A 15,366-nucleotide genomic window follows, 5' to 3' on the forward strand; every position below is an offset into this window, starting at 1 on the left:
ACTTTGTTCATCATCTTTCTTTCTATATGATTTACTCGTCAACTTGATAGTAATAAACGTTCGTCAACATAATGACTAACATTCTGATCTTCTATCAGCATTAAATTCCTTAAGATTTTTAGTATTCTGTATTCAAAATCAGAAAATCAGAAAATGTTAGTTTCAGAAAACAAAAACAGAAAATTATTTCTGAGCCCACAAGTTGCTTATTGTCCTTAAGGAATTTAATCACCTCACTGCTGCCCAAGGTTATGGACTACTTTCTACCAGGATAGAACGAAAAAACTATTCTGTAATACTGACAATCGAAATTATAGAACTTCGGCGAACTCAACAAATGGAGCAAATTACACTTGATACTTTCTGTATTTGGAAAAACGATGCAATAATGTAGAAAAGAGGGGAGAAATTTTCATATTTCTCAATAATGGATAGAGAGGTGCAATCCAAAAGGTGTCTCTTCCATTTCCTATTCACACCCTTTAAAGAAAAATCCAACAATAATTTTATTTTATGAATTGCAAACATATTAATTGGTTTTTTTCCCGCATGGTCCTTCTACCCTTTTAGTTAATTCATCATTAGCAAAGCTTTGTGATGATACTGATCAGGAGAGCAAAATATACAATCAAAAAGATTGTTGCAAGAAAATGTAATCCTAAATTAAAGTAGGAATTAACTTTTGTAAAACAATATACTATAATATTAAAAGTCAATATATAGACATATAACAAGAGATATAAAATAATAATATATAATCGGCAACACAAATAAGAGTAAAGCATATTATAGACACTTCTTATAAAATCGTGTCACCCCATAATAAGGATAAGCCGTTAATTGAGAACATAAATAGATAAAAATAGAATACTTGAACAAGCTAAGAAAAATATGAATGTTGTGCCTGGGAAGTGACTGTTAGCAAACTATATTTGTGAAAGAATTCTAGAGAAAATAAAATAAAATATAAACATAAATGTAAACGAAACAGAATTTAATCCGAGCCCACTGAATTCACAGTGTTTCCTTAAGGAATTTAATCCCCTCCTAGTACCCAAGGTTGTGGATTATTTTCTCCCAGGATAGAACGAATTACATATTGGTGTAGTGGTACTTCAAACCCCAGTATTTCAGCGAACACAAAGATCGGTAGCAAATCACACTTACTGTTGCTTTCTTTGTAGTTAAAACAATGTAGAAGAAATGAGAAGAACTCAAAAATTCTTATGAAAAATCTGAGAGAATGGATTGCTATTTATAGCCAATATGTTGAGCTCAAATTGAAGAGGTGCATCTCTTCAGATGAGCTGTTTACGTAAAACGGCCATAGTGTAAATAGCTATTTACGCAACAATAAACCAGGAATTAATAACGAGGAGGAAACTAAATTTTCCATTACAAAAACGAAAAATGGAAAATGGATAATGGAAAATGCTTAATATTTCGTTGGGTTTAATATTAATATTTTCCGTTGGATTTAATATTAATTTTCTATTTACAAAAAATAGATATTTAATAATATTACATCAATATTTACTATTAACAAATAAATTTGGTCCAAAAAATTAATCAATCAATCGATCATTTGACCAAATCGGAATCTGAAGCCGAAGCCGAGCCGAGCGAGCGACGACGACGACGGCGCGAGTCTTGCCTTCTTCTTAACTCTTTAAGATCTAGAAGAAGAGCAATTGTATATATACCTATCAAAAATCTTTTCCTCTTCCAATATAGGACAATGTGTCAAGGAGGGAATCTCAAATATTTTATTTTCCCTCCATTTCCCATTCACCCTCTTTTAAGCTACATTAAGCTTAAAAACCCAACAATCCCCCATATGAATGGGGAATGACTATATTACGGAAATATGCATGAAAAATTCTGTGATTCGCAAGCAAGGATTAATCGCATTTGGATAAATAGGTTTCTCTTTAAACACTTTCTGTAGTGAACTTATGTCGGATATACTCGGTCAATCGGTAGATTTGATATCTTTGAACCGTCGAACTTTGGTGTATACCTAAACAACCATAAGTCACACAACCAATCCTTAACTGTCTTTGGTTCTAATTGTTGTGTTCGTTTCAGCCATGAACACCGCCTGGTTTCATAAGTGCGTAGAGAACTGGCCTTACAAAATTTTCCTTGAAGCGGCTAACACTTCACACTTACATAGGTGATTACTAAACGTGTCATCCGCTAGATACACTATTTGATATACCCCGTATCAAATTTAGAAATCATTAAAAGCCTTAATGTTTTATCCTTGGTACTGAATATTGTCTCATCATAAGAATTGACTAAAATTTTAGTTGACAATGTTGAACCATCATTAATGACATCGTTTGATCTCCTTGAACCTAGATCTTGGGATCTCCAGTCTTCTAGATAGAGTTACCGCTACAATGACTTGTTCTCCGCCATAGTCCCATTTCCCTCGATGATTTCTCAACTACCTCTCTAGTTAGGCCTTTTGTTAGTAGATCCGACACATTATCACTTGACTTTACGTAGTCAATTGTGATAATTCCTCTAGAGAGTAGTTGCCTAACGGTTTTATGTTTTCATTGTATATGACGAGATTTACCGTTATACATAACGCTCCCAGCCCTTCCAATTGCCGCTTGACTATCGCAATATATGCATATTGGTGCCAACGGTTTGGGCCAAAATGGAATGTCTTCCAAGAAATTCCGGAGCCATTCAACTTCTTCACCGGTTTTATCTAAGGCTATGAACTCAGCCTCCATTATAGAGCGGGCAATACAAGTTTGTTTGGACGACTTCCAAGATATCGCTCCTCCACCAATAGTGAACACATATCCACTTGTGGACTTAGAATCAGTCAAACCGGTGATCCAATTTGCATCACGGTATCCCTCAATCACCGCAGAATATTTACTGTAGTGCAAAGCAAAGTCCTGGGTATGTTCTAAATATCCCAAAACTCGTTTCATTTGCCATTCAATGAGATTGACCTAGAATTCTCGCGTATCGAATCAATTTACTTATAGCACAAGCTATATCTGGTCGTGTACAATTCATGATATATATTAAGCATCCCAACACATGAGCATAATCTAATTGTGATATGTTTTGGCCTTTGTTCTTTGCTAATACAAGATTCACGTCAATTGGAGTCTTCGCAACACTAAATCCTATGTGCTTGAATTTTTCAAGTACTGTCGTAATATAATGAGATTGTGACAATGCTAGAGCTTGAGGAGTCTTATGGATCTTAATCCCCAGAATTAAATCAACAACTTCCAAGTCCTTCATAACAAACTTGCTAGTTAGTATACGCTTAGTCGCATTTATGTCGGCAATGTCATTACTCATTATTTTCATATCATCCACATATAATAAAATAATGACTATATGATTTGGAACATTTTTAATGTACACACATATATCACATTCATTCATCTTAAAACCATTTGACAACATTGTTTGGTCAAATTTCGCATGTTATTATTTGGGTGCTTGTTTTAGTCCGTAAAGGGACTTAACAAGTCTACGTACCTTCTTTTCTTTACCTTAAACCACAAACCCTTCAGATTGTTCCATGTAGACTTCTTCCTCCAAATTTCCATTTAATAAGGTCGTCTTAACGTCCATTTGATGAATTTCAAGACCATAAACTGCAGCTATTGCTACTAACATTCGTATGGACGTAATTCTTGTAACTGGAGAGTATGCATCAAAGTAGTCAAGACCTTTTCGTTGTCTATACCTTTTGACTACAAGTCTTGTCTTAAATTATCAATAGTGCCATAATCTTTCATTTTTCTCTTAAAATCCATTTAGAACCCAAAGGTTTATTTCCAGGAGGAAAATCAATCAATTCTCGTGTATGGTTTTTCAATATGGATTCTATTTCACTATTGACTACCTCTTTCCAAAATAATGATTCTGAATAAGACATAGCTTCTTTAAATGTTCGAGGCTCATTTTCCAATAAGAAAGTCACAAAATCTGGTCCAAATGAAGTAGACATTCTTTGAAGTTTACTGCATCTTGGATCCTCCTAGTTAAATGTACTTTCTTTTGTTTCTTCCTAAGGTCATTTAGATCCTTCACCAGTCGACTCACATTCCTTTTTATATGGATATATATTTTCAAACAACTCAATATTATCTGATTCTATAATTTTATTATTATGAATGTCGGAATTTTCTGATTTATAAACTAGAAATCGATATATTTTACTATTGGTCGCATATCCTATGAAAACACAATCAATGGGTTTTGGTCCTATTTTTACCCTTTTGGGTTTAGGAACTTGCAGTTTTGCCAAACACCCCCACACTTTAAAATAATTCAAGTTGAGCTTCCTTCATTTTCATTTTTCATATGGTTGGATTGTGTTTTGCTATAGGGTACTCGATTTAGTATCAGTTTAGCCGTAAGAATGGCTTCCCCCCACAAATTTTGTGGCAAACCAGAACTTATCAACAATGCGTTCATCATCTCCTTTAATGAATGATTCTTTCTTTCCGCAATCACACTGGATTGGGGCGTGTATGGGACCGTTGATGAGTAATTCCATATTCTAAAAATATTTCTTCAAAAGGAGATTCATATTCACCACCCCTATCACTTCTTATCATTTTGATTTTCTTGTTAAGTTGTGTTTCAACTTTATTTTTGTATTGCTTGAATGCGTCTATTGCTTTCATCTTTACTATTAAGTAATAAAACATAGCAATATCGAGTATCGTCGTCAATAAAAGTTATGAAATACTTCTTTCTACCACGAGATGGTATTGACTTCATATCGTAAATATCTGTGTGAATTAAGCCTAAAGAATTTAAATTCCTTTCAACTGACTTATTGTTACGATCCCAAACCACCCTAGTCGTGATGGCGCCTATCGCATTACTAGGCCAGCTGATTTGACATATACAACATAAAATAGCTTTTTCTTAATTCAATTACTAATCAGATATTAACACAAATCTCTCGTTTAAAACATTTCAAAACAAGCGGAAACAAATATGCAAAACATCAAACACTGCGCGATCCGGGTGTCACTAGTCATGAGCCACTAAAATACAATCTGACATGGCCTGCCCAATACAAGATGAGTCTGATAAAAACAAATACTAATAGATAGGAAGGAGAAAGACAAGGCTACGGACACCGTGCAGCTACCTTGCTAACTCCGAAAATGCTCTGAAGGAGAGATCAACTCTCACTCGGATGCTCTGGCGCCTGGATCTGCATACAAGGTGCTGGGAGTAACGTGAGTACGCCAACTCAGTAAGTAACAATTATAAATAAAGGCTGAGTGCAGTGATGAGCATTTAAAATCATATACATCTCATAACATAGAATCTAATGGAAATAACAAAGTCAAATCAGTGATTCAATTTCCAAACATCTCGTAAAAACTACAGTTTCAATGAAAGTTGTTTAAAACATTTGTTCGACAATTTTCAATAGAGGCTCAGTATAAAAGAAGAGTGAAAACAATAATTTCATAAAACAAGCCCTTCGGGCAAAGTATCACTCATATATATAGCCCCTCTGGCAAGCCTCTCAGTCACTCATGACTCAATTCTCATCAATCAACACTCACACTCAGCACTCTCGCTCAATAGATATCTCATAATAACCGCTGCAGCATGCATCCCGGTCCATAAATATATAGTCGACTGCGCTTACTAGGGGTGTGCAGACTCCGGAGGGGTTCTTACAGCCCGAGCACTATATCGTTACGGTGTGCAGCCCGATCCAACATATCGCTACGACGTGCAACCCGATCCATACATATATATATCGCAACGCCGTGCAACCTGATCCATAAATATATAATCCTCACCATCAGGCCCTCGGCCTCTCTCGGTCATCAACCACACAACCACTCGGGCATTTCAGTGAAAAATCAGGGAACTCAGCCCAAACAACTTTCATATATTTAAAAGTAGAGTAATGAAACTGAATTAAACAATAAACATGTAAAAATCATGACTGAACATATGCTTTCGAATCAAAACAATGTGAGGATAGTAGTAAAATACCCTTGAGGGTCCAAACAGTACGGCACAAGGCCCCAAACATGGTATTCAGCCCAAGTTAACAGATTCGTTTCTAAAACACATAGATATCATATAGAGTTTATCAAAATATGCAATTCTACAGTTGCCACGGGACGGACCAAGTCACAATCCCTGCAGGTGCACGCCCACACACCCGTCACCTAGCATGTGTGTCACCTCATTTATCAAAATAGTACGAAATTTCGGGGTTTCATACCCTCAGATCTAGATTTACAATCGTTACTTACCTCGAACCAGACGAAGATCTACTCCGCAATGCCCTTGCTTCTTGACCTGGCCTCAAATCATCCCGACTCTATCCAAAATCAGAATCATATCATCAATACATGCCAAAGGAACAAAGCCCACGCAAAAATTATCAAATTAAACTCAAAATCCCAAATTTGCTCAAACCCAGCCCTCGGGCCCACGTCTCGGAATCCAACAAAAGTCGCAAAACTAGAAACTCCTTTCACTCCCGAGTCTATACACACCAAAATCATCAAAATCGAACCTCAAATGGCCCCTTAAATCCCTAATTTAAACTCTCCAATTTTAAGCCCTAATCTCCCAATTTCTTCTCAAATTTTCCCACTAATATCATGATTAAACAATGGAATAATCATCATAAACACAAGATACAAGGCCCAAGTAGCTTACCTCTCTGAAAACACTTGATTCCCTCTTGAAATCACAGCTTGGAGCTCTAAAATCATCCAAAAATGGTGGAAGAATGACTAAATTCACGAAGGGGAGCTTATATACTTTCTGTCCTAGGGATTCCGCACCTGCTACCCCATAAGCGCACCTGTGCTTTCGCTTTTGCGGAAAAATATCCGTTTCTGCGGATTTCACTTAACATTACCAGCCTTCGCATCTGCGGTCGCGTTACCGCACATGCGTCATCGTTGATGCAGTTTACCAAGCCGCTCTTGCGGTCCTCCACGCACCTACGCTTCCTTTCTGCTCCTGCGGAGCTCGCACCTGCGGTCCCCCAATCCGCAGGTGCGGATATGACAGAAGCAGCAACACCAGCTGCAATTTCTCAAGTACAAACTTTTTGATGGCTATCCGAAATCATCCAGAGGCCCTCGGAACCTCAACCAAATGTACCAACAAGTCATATACCACTATTCAAACTTATTCAAACTTTCGGAACACTCAAAATAACATCAAAACACCAAATCACCCTCGGATTCAAGCCTAAGGATTTCAAAACTTTCGAATTCTGCAAACGATGCAAAAACCTATCAAACCCCATCCGAATGACCTAAAATTATGCACACACGTTACAAATGACACAACGGACCTACTCTCATTTCCGAAATTCCATTCTGACCCCGATATCAAGATTTCCACTGTCAATCGAAAAATGCCAAATTTCCAAATTTTGTCAATTCAAGCCTAAATCTACCATGGATCTCTAAATTACATTCCGAACACGCCCCTAAGTCTAAAATTACCTAACGAAGCTATTCGAACCATCAGAATTCACATCCGAGACCTTTTACTCATAAGTCAACATCCGGTTAACTTTTCTAACTTAAGCTTCTAAATAAGAGACTAAGTGTCTCCTTCCACTCCAAGACCACTCCGAGCATAGAACAACCAACACGATATGATGAAATACAAGTGAACAACACATAAATAAGCATAAATGGGGAAAACAGGGTTGTAATTCATGAAACGACCGGCCGGGTCATTACACTTATAAGGATTTTTAACATACTTAGATTCCACACATATTTGACATTTTGATTTGTCGCATTCAAACTTAGGCAATACTTCAAGTTAATCATTTTACGCAAGGTTTTATAATTTACATGACCCAAACATATATGCCATAAATTATTTGACTCAAGTAAGTAAGAAGAAACTGAAATATTATTATTATTCTCAACAACCATTATATTCAGCTTGAAAAGGCCCCCAATGAGGTAACCTTTTTATACAAACATCTCATTCTTACTTATTACAACCTTATCAGATACAAAGACACATTTAAACCCATTCTTAACAAGAAGTCCAACAGAGACTAAGTTCTTTCTAATATCGGGAACATGAAGGATGTCGTTTAGAGTCACCACCTTGCTTGAAGTCATTTTTTGAAATATCTTCCCACATCCTTCTATTTTGGCCATTGCAGAATTTCCCATAGAAAGCGTTTCTTTGGATCCAACGGGAGCATATGTAGCAAATGCTTCTCTAATGGCACAAACATGGTGAGTGGCTCCTGAATGAATTTACCACTCCTTAGGATTTCCCACCAGGTTGCATTCAGAAAGCATAGCACGCCAGTCATCAACATATTCATGCTTTTCAACCATGTTCTCTTGAGCACGATAATCTGTAGATTTGTGTCCAGTTTTCCCACAGTTGTAGCACTTTCCGTTGAACCGCTTCTTGCTTGGGCTGTTTTTCGGTCCAAAAACCTGCTTCCTCTTTCTCTTATTTTGAGGAGTATCCTCAACAATGTTTGCTCTCATTATTATTGAGTTTCCACGGCCTCTCTTTTCAGCAGCTTTGTTGTAATATTCGATTCTCAACCGAACAATGAGATCTTCAAGTGACATCTCCTTGTGTTTATGTTTCAAGTAGTTTTTGAAGTCCTTCCACAAAGGAGGAAATTTCTCAATCATCGCTACAACTTGGAATGCTTCATTGATGACAAGACCTTTAATAAAAATTCTGTTAGTAAAAATAATAAAACTAATACTTTCAACATCAGTATTAATTTGAATTATAGCTTCAGCAAGGAGATCGTGAATAATCACTTGCAATTCCTGGACTTGGGTAATAACAGACTTACTATCTACTATTTTGTAGTCCAAAAATTTAGCGGCAACAAATTTCTTCAACCCGACATCTTTAGTTTTGTATTTCCTTTCAAGCGTAATTCACAGTTCTTTTGACGTCTCCACATTACTGTAGACGTTATACAGATCATCCTCTAGTCCGCTAAGAATTTAATTCTTGCATAGAAAATCAGAATGCTTCCACTCCTCAATCACGAGAAAGCGCTCATTCTCTGGAGTTTCGTCGGGCAGAACAGAAACATCTTCCTCAATGAACTTCTGTAGACTTAAAGTCGTCAAGTAGAAGAACATCTTTTGCTACCACCACTTGAAATCAATCCCGAAAAAATTTTCGGGTTTTTCTGTCGGTGCCAGTGCTAGTGTTGTTCGGCTTGTCGATGCATTGGTAGTCATCATAGGAACAATCTGGTTCCCGTTTTCATTCGCCATTTCTGTAAAAAAAATGACACAAACAAACATTAAAATCACGTAGATTTTAATCTCCAATGGAGTAGAAAACCACAAAGGTTTTAGTCTCCAAAAATAGTGAGTATAACACAAATACAAGAAATAATTTAAATTCCTTAAGCTTGTTAGTAAACTGTATTTGTAAAAAAATTCTGGAGAAGATAAAATAACATATAAACAGAAATGTAAATGAAATAGAATTTAATCCGAAAGCAAAATTGATAATATGGGATGAAGCACTTATGGAAAAGTGTCAAACGATCGAAATAATTGTCCGGAGTCTCATTAATGAACCATTTGGTGGGAAATTAATGGTTTGGAAGGTGATTTCTATCGACAAAAGCAGAGGCTATAAAAGCTATCTTGCTAAAGTTATACTTCTGGCCTCAAATGAAAAGGGTACAACTGACAAGAAATATAAAGTATAAGAACAAATGTAGTATTCTGTGTCTTCTTGCTTTGTTTTGGAAACGGAGAAGAGCATTTAATAAATATGATTTGGTTTTCCCCGAACACTTGTTTATCAATCCCAATGATAATAGTAGTGCATTTAATAAGAGAAGAATTTATATCATTAGATTAAAACGCAATTTGTGCAAATCGCATGATAGAATTAAAAAGATATCTTAGCTATCAAAAATGAATATGTTGATCAACTAAATAAAAGATTGATTGCAAAATTTTATAATAAATATAAAATATCTTTCAGTTTTTGACTCAACAGAAAATGATACCAATAATTACTACCAAGATGAATACTTAAGTACTTTAAAACCAAATGACCTTCTACCATATATGTTTGTTGTCAAGTTTATTATTTCTTACATATGTTAGTGTCACTGTGTATATGATAAAATTGATCTTCCATTGTGTATAGGTTAAATTTGAAAAACAATGCCAGACATGCTACTGAAAATCTTAGATGCGCCGAATAGCTTATGTAATAGCAAACATATAGTGTATAGAAGTTTTGACAATAACATCATACATGTAAAAATTATGATACTGGTCAATGTGCTTCTAAGTATATTATTATCCCTGAATTCAATTTTCGTCTTCCGAAAGTAAGGAATATCCTTTTAAATTTGTGTGAAAATAATTTTAGTATCTTTATGTTTTGCAAATATAACAAATAAAGCACAAGGACAACTTCCTAAATATTGGACTATATCTACCGCAATATATTTTCTTGCACTAACAATTGTATGTTGCACTTTCAAGAGGGATATCTAGATCGACAATAAGAGTTTTGGTTAAGGCAGAGCAACCAAAGTATTAGGAGGAAACATACACAAAAAATTATTGTCCACAAAGAAGTGTTCGTTAAGAGACCATCACATTAAATACTTTTAAATTATAATACATAATTATCTAACTAACATGACAAAATTGATCATTTGTGTAAGTCTTTATGATGTCTTTTTATTTTAAATTCATGTATTATGCTAATGTAATAATATTTTTCGGTATTTAGATGATTGTTGTATTATTATACATAAAATTTCTCTATTAATAAAATTTTATTATTCCTTCATATAAATAAATATTTAAATCATCACGTGCCATTATTAACGTGTAACACACGTTTATAGATACTAGTACTATAAAAAGTACAAAGACACTTAATAAAATATCGTTTGTCTTTTTTACCCTTTAAAATAAATTTTACATTGGATAAAATAGTCATTTGATTTCTCTAGTATTAGTAATATGAATAATTATATATTTTCTAAATATTTCGAAATTCGAGATCAATTAGATTTTGTATATTATATTCTTCCTTTTTTGAATTGTGTGACATAATAAATTCTTCGAAGAAAAATCAAAATAGTATGTAAAGTGTTTCAAAAATGTCGTCTACATAAACTTTTATTCACTTTTACGTCTTGGATACTTTCACTTGTCATACACTTCAATAATTGTAATTCTAAATTTTTTAGGTAATATAGCTAAAAGTTTTGAGCGATTTCAGTTTCTTTTAGCATAAGAATTTTTGTTTTATTTCTAAACCCGTAAACTTCCAAACACATAAACCTCTAAACTCATAACTTTGGAGCTTGTAAAATTTCGAACTTGTAAACCGAAAGATAAAAAAATTAAAACTGAAAATATATAATAAAAAAATCTTGGGCGTGGGTGAGGAGTGGGGGTGGGAGGAGGGTGTGTGCAGAAAAATACAAAAATAAAAAATTTAAATTACAAAAAAAATAACTTTTTTAGTGTGGGGCAGTGGGATGGGAGGAGGGGGTGGGGGTGGGTGGTGTAGAAAAATGAAAAATAGAAATTTAAAAATTACAAAAAAAAAGTAAAGTTTTTTTTGCGTGGGTGGGCGGGGGGGGGGGGGCAGTGGGGGTGGAGAAAAACGAAAAAAAATAGAAATTTGAATTACAAACAAAAAAGTAAAAAAAAATAAAAAAAATTGCAGGGGAGGGGGATAGTAGGCTGGGTGGTGACGGAAAAAAAAAACTAATATTTGAAAGAAAAAAAAAAGTCTTTTTGGAGAGAGGGGGTAGGATGGGTAGGTGTGGGGTGGGGTTAGGTGTATGGGTATGGGGGTGTGTGGGATGGGTAGGTGTGGGGTGGGGAATAAAGTGGGGAAGGTTGAGAAGGAATTTTCGAAAATGTTTTCCCTTCTCTTGATAAGGAAAATGAGTTCATAAGGAAAATATTTTTCAAAATATTTAAGCCAACCAAACATGGAAAAATTGAAAAATATTTTTCGGAAAATATTTTCCTTTGTACCAAACACACCCTTACTTGTAATATTTTGGCCCGCATGAGAAACTACTATGCTCTATAAAGCATTAACTCCCTAGTATGTACTAGCTTCAACTAGCTATTAATATATTTCTCAGACCTAAGTATTTCAACTGGAAAAAATATAACCTAAGTATTTCAAAAACTACTGTAAAACAAAGAGCTCTGTCTATTGAACTATAGGCTTCTATCTATCCCATAATAAAATAAGATAACTCTATGAAGATCCCTTTATATTCCGGAAGCTCGTAGCATTGGTCCCGATAAATCCCAATTATTTAGTTGAATCTGCTTGTAGTAGTCCATAAGCTCAATGAGTATTAACCAGTAAAGAAAAATAGCATTTGAACCAAAGTTTGACTGAACCTTGCTTCAGAGGTTGCCTACATATCCTTGGCTATAAAAGAATCATGTTAGTGTAGTTCTGGAAGTTTTGGTAGCTGAGACTACCGGGAAGCTGTGATTTCACTGTTGTTGCTGCTTGCTGAACTCCTTATTACACCAAAATTAAAATGAAAAGACTAACTAAGTCTATCAGCTATGAACTACAAGATACTTTTCTATGAGCCTTTTGAAACTTGATCTTGAGTGTTGGCTGGTTCTTCACACAGACTCTAATCTGATCATTGATGCTTGCTAGTTGCATGTGCTAGTTCATTTTTCTTCAGCTCTTTCGGATCGAGACGAGATATGCAGAGCTTGTGGCTTTAGTCATGTATTGAGGTCCACATCTTTTCTCCGCTTCTGCACTTTGGATTCACTTCTTTCTTTCTTTTCTTTTCTTTGGATCGAAACATCTTTTTTTGGTCATCTCGAACCCTGTGCCTCGAGGTATAACCTGCTCAGGCACCAAAACAAATGAACGAAATTTTTCTGCCCCAATTTTCACTAGGAAAATTTTGTGAGTTATTTGTAACAGAACTCTATACTACTTCATTATTAAAAGTAATAAAAGGTTGGGATTGGTGTTCCCTGGGAAAACAAAGACAAGGGAATGGAGACCCTATGTCTAAAATAAAATCAACTAGGGAGTGTAGACCCTATGTTGGGAAAAACGACTAGGGAGTGGAGACCCTATGTGTGAAACAAAGTCAACTGGGGAGTGGAGACCCTATTTTGGAAAAGCGACTAAAGAGTGGAGACCCTATGTCTAAAATAAAATTATCAACTAGGGAATGGAGACCCTACGTCTAAAATAAAATCATCAACTATGGAATGGAGAGCCTACATTGGAAAGTAGACTAGGGAGTGGAAACCCTATGTCTAAAATAAAATCAACAGGGAGTGAAGACTCTATGTTGGAAAAACGATTAGGGAGTGGAGAACCTATGTCTAAAATAACTTCAACTAGGGTGTGGAGACCCTATGTTGGAAAAGAGACTACGGGAGTGGAGACTCTATGTCTAAAAATCATCAACTAAGGAATGGAAACCCATGTTGTAAAAGAGACTAGGGAGTGGAGACCCTATGTCTAAAATAAAATCATCAACTAGGGAATGGAGACCTTACGTTAGAAAAGTAGACTAGGGAGTGGAGACCCTATGTCTAAAATAAAATCAACTAGGGAGTGAAAACCCTATATTGGAAAAGCGACTAGGGAGTGGAGACCCTATGTCTAAAATAACTTCAACTAGGGAGTAGAGATCCTATGTTGGAAAAGAGACTAGGGAGTGGAGACTCTATGTCTAAAAATCATCAACTAGGGAGTGAAATTCACCTGTCATAGAATTGCTCTGTTATCCACCTGCCATTTTATACTTTGGTTAAACTGGCTTCTTTTTATTTATCAGGTACTTTGGTTCAAATGGCGCGGTTTTTGATGCTCAAGGACATGGCCCTTGATAGGAAGGTGTGGAGGTCGAGCATTAGGGTTGTAGGTTAGGGGGTAGTCGAGAATTTCTTCTCGCTGCGTCGGCTAATCTTATAGTGTTTTGTCTAGGACTGCTAGCGATTTTTGTTGTGTTTCACATTTTTTTTCCTGTCTTTCACCTTTTGGCCTTTTCAATTATTTGTTGTATTTTAAGATGCTGATGCTATTTTTCTGGTTTCTGTTGTCATTACGAATCTATTGTCTCTGAGCCGAGAATCTCCCGAAAACAATCTCTCTATCCATTCGGGGTAGGGGTAAGGTTTACATACATTCTACCCCACTAGTGGAATTCTACTAAGTTGTTGTTGTTGTACTTTGGTTCAAAAAGCTATTTTTCTTAGTCGTCTTTAAAAGAATGTTAGCAGTCAAGCGACCAAAGTGAATGTATATTTTATATGTAATTCTGAATATCGATTTCTTAATATTATAACTAAGTTTTACATATTTGGGACTTCATAAATACTATACTATAAATAAACAAATCATATAGCTAATAACGTCAAAAAATGTTTGGAAAAGTTATAGTTTAAAAAAAATTGTTTCATACTGCAATATTGTTATTGGCCAAACTCGTGACAACTGAGGACTATGTGATGATGTGAATAGACTGAGAGAAGAAATAATTATGGATTTTAGTCATATGCTTCTTAGAATAGGTCAAAATTGACAGCCTGAATCGCTGACAAGATGGTACTTTTAACAAGTACTATTAAACTGTAATTTCAAGAAAATATGATGTATTGTGCAACTTTCCAAACATTTGATACTTATTAGAGTCAGATTCAACATTTTGGCACTTCCGCACTACTCACTATTTTATAAGATATAGACCTAAAAACTCTTTTATTGTCGTCTTTGGAGAGTTGTTTTGCATTTTGTTTCGTTTATAGTTGCATCTTGTAATTGTATTTTGTTGTTTGAGATTCTATTGGGTTGTTGTTGTTGTTGTACTTTGATTCAAATGTTATTTGAAAAATGGGTCGAAACCAATCCGAAACATGTCCGAGCCCCTCGGGACCACGTTCGAATATTCCAACAAGTCCTATAATATAATACGGACCTACTCAAGGCCTCAAATCATACATAACAACATCAAAACGATGAATCGCACCTCAATTCAAACTTGAAAAACTTGAACTTTTCAATTCCCATAGCTCGTGCCAAAATATAGCAAATCAACCCGGAATGAACCCAAATTTTGCACACAAATCCCAAATAACATAATGAAGTTATTCAAATTTCTGGAACCACAATCCGAATCCGATATCTACACAGTCAACTCCTGATCAAACTTATGAACTTTCCAAACCTTTAAATTTCCAATTATCGCCAATTTGTACCGAAACCTTCTAGAAACATCCAAATGAAAATCCAGGCATACGCCCGAGTCCAAAATCACCATCCGAATCTAACGGAATCATAAAAAAAGTTCAA

This window comes from Nicotiana tabacum, chromosome 6 (assembly GCF_000715075.1).
Source record: "Nicotiana tabacum cultivar K326 chromosome 6, ASM71507v2, whole genome shotgun sequence".
NCBI classification, from domain to species: Eukaryota; Viridiplantae; Streptophyta; class Magnoliopsida; order Solanales; family Solanaceae; genus Nicotiana; species Nicotiana tabacum.